Source organism: Palaemon carinicauda, chromosome 1, assembly GCF_036898095.1.
Source record: "Palaemon carinicauda isolate YSFRI2023 chromosome 1, ASM3689809v2, whole genome shotgun sequence".
NCBI lineage: Eukaryota > Metazoa > Arthropoda > Malacostraca > Decapoda > Palaemonidae > Palaemon > Palaemon carinicauda.
In genome coordinates, this window is record NC_090725.1 from 263,847,763 (window position 1) to 263,850,262 (window position 2,500).

Genomic DNA, 2,500 nt, shown 5'->3' on the forward strand with positions numbered 1-2,500 from the left:
TATATATATATATATATATATATATATATATATATATATATATATATATATATAAATTTTAAATGAAACATGTTTGATACATTTTGGTATTCATTCTCATTAGGAAAGTGTGTAGGGGTCTTTGAATGTATGATAATAGTTTATAATTTGCAGTATACAATGTACGTGAACTTATTCACCTCTTTTTTTTTTTTATAGAAATAACGATATGATTTATCTGTTGAATTGTCATTCCTCTTATCATTGGCATTGTTTTCACTATCTTATCTTATCTTTTCCCATCCTCTTGAATCTATTGATGCTTTAGCGGCGGCTGCTGTTTTTCATTTTTCATATTTTGACTTCTTTTCCTCATGCTTACTCTGTTTTCATTCAAGGTAATGATAGATTCTTCTTTTCCTGGACGTCGGTAACTCAGGTGACGAATTTTGCATTTGAAAATTAACATGCATTGCTGTTACAAGTACCAGGAGAAGGTAATGTATTCCCTTAACTTTCAGATAACTACATAGTCCATTGGCTGTGCTCTTTGCATTCTTTCAAATATTCCAGTGTTGGCTGATGGGAACTTTTCCCTTTCATGACTGGATTGCGGATCATTTTTTCTCTGAAGCACTTATTATGTTTTGCTGTTTTTTTATCGAAAATTAACAAGAATTCCATTATCGTAAATCTTTATATTAGTAATTTGGCCTTTTCTTATGCCATGAGTATTTCGCTGTTATTTAAGACAGGAGTCAATAAAGGATTCTATTAATTAAGATTATTAATTGGTGGGATTCTATCTATATAGAAGGAAGGGATATTTATAATTTATGCAAATTCATCTGTTTAACGTCATGTGATTTCTATTAAGGGGGATAAATACGGACTTCTGATTAAAATATTTGGTACTGCAGGCAACACTCCTGAGTCCCAAGGTACAAATATGTGATTACTTATAGAAAAGGGCAAAAGTAGTAGGCTGCTTGAAAATCTTGATTATTAATGATATTACCAAGGATGGGGAGAATATTCCATTTAGCGAACTTTTGAAATAAATGCCGTGATCGGGCTTCGGTAGGTGACAAAGAAGTTTAAAATTTCTTTAATCTATAAATTGATGAATAAAATTGAATGGGAAAAAGGCTGGGTCACAGTATTTTGACCGGGCTCGTTCATGTAGAAAGAATGAATTAAAAATGTACAATTCAAAAGCATTTGCTGGGAGGAGGAGAGGAGCGTCTAGAAATGGTTGGAATTCAAGAGCCCTAAATCCAAGAAGTTTGGCAATGTATGCAAGATAGGAGTAAGTGGTGCATCATGTGTTGGAGGGTTTGACGTCTCCTGTTGAGTCTTCATGTGCAGGCGCATATAGATTCTAGTGTTTAAGATTTTACTACTTGGGGGTTTATCAACGTGCTATATATATATATATATATATATATATATATATATATATATATATATATATATATATATATATATATATATATATATGTGTGTGTGTGTGTGTGTGTATACGCAGTATTTATGCACGTATATATGTATATACATCAGGGCCTAGGTTTATCGTAAGACGGTGAGTAATTGTTGTCTCTCATGCTCTTAAAATACATATGTTGTCGTCTTACACTCTAGGTATACATTTTTAAATCCTTGGGCTTCGAAAATAATTTAGGTGAGGCGGCAGAAAAGTTAATCGCGCAAAATCGTAAGTACTTCGTGTTGGAGGGAACTAGTTGAATTTGGGGAACTCGCTCAAGGAAAAGTTGCCTCAGGTAGCAGAGCAGTTCCCCTTGAGACATCAACGTGTGGAGGCGCTATCGAATCTGCTCGTGGCATCAGTGGCGAAATGCCATACCAGTGTTTTAGTCGCTCATTGAAACCGCCTAGCAATTTTTATTTCCTACGGAAGATAGATTTTAAGGGTTTGGCTGCGTTTGGTATGTTCTGGATACGAAAATGAAATTATATTATATATATATATATATATATATATATATATATATATATATATATATATATATATATATATATATAATCTGTATATCTGTATATTACCGTGGCTGAAATTCGTGTATTGCAATTAAGGTTTACCATTATAAGTTTTAAGGGTCTGCCAGGTAACTCGGATTTTTTCTTCGATGTTTCGTGAATCGTGAGTGGAGGTTCTGGATTTTAACGAATCTTTGTAATATTTGTATTTCAGTGTTGATGTGAGGAACCTATTCAACATTATATTGTTTGTGATTTCATATTGACTATTAATTTTCGTATAATTTTTCAATTTTTGTTATTCATTTGTGGTTATTTTTGTTTTAATTTTAACAAGGGCATATTTTGTTGCAAACGCTTGTCCATGAAGTGAAAAGTGTAATATATAATGTTTATTGATCGTTGTTATTTCATTGTTGCAGAAGGGTTACTCATTTGATGAATTGATTTATGTTTTAAACAGTTTTCATTTATTTTTAGAGATCTAACTATAGTATTTTATCAATATAAATTTATTTTATGA

The 2,500-nt window shown here is 31.7% G+C and overlaps 1 protein-coding gene across 3 annotated transcripts in view; it reads left to right on the top strand.

Moving 5' to 3' along the window:
• Window positions 1–2,500, top strand: part of LOC137655809 (glutamate receptor ionotropic, kainate 2-like) — a 360,856-nt gene that overhangs the window by 298,697 nt on the left and 59,659 nt on the right. For 2 of the 3 annotated variants that reach the window (XM_068389971.1, XM_068389990.1), the window contains exon 1: window positions 351–476. The exons of the other annotated variant lie outside the window; for it this stretch is intronic. The gene's annotated coding sequence lies outside the window, so the exon portion shown is untranslated. Of the gene's footprint in view, window positions 1–350; window positions 477–2,500 lie in introns of those variants that run through there. 3 annotated transcript variants of the gene reach the window in all.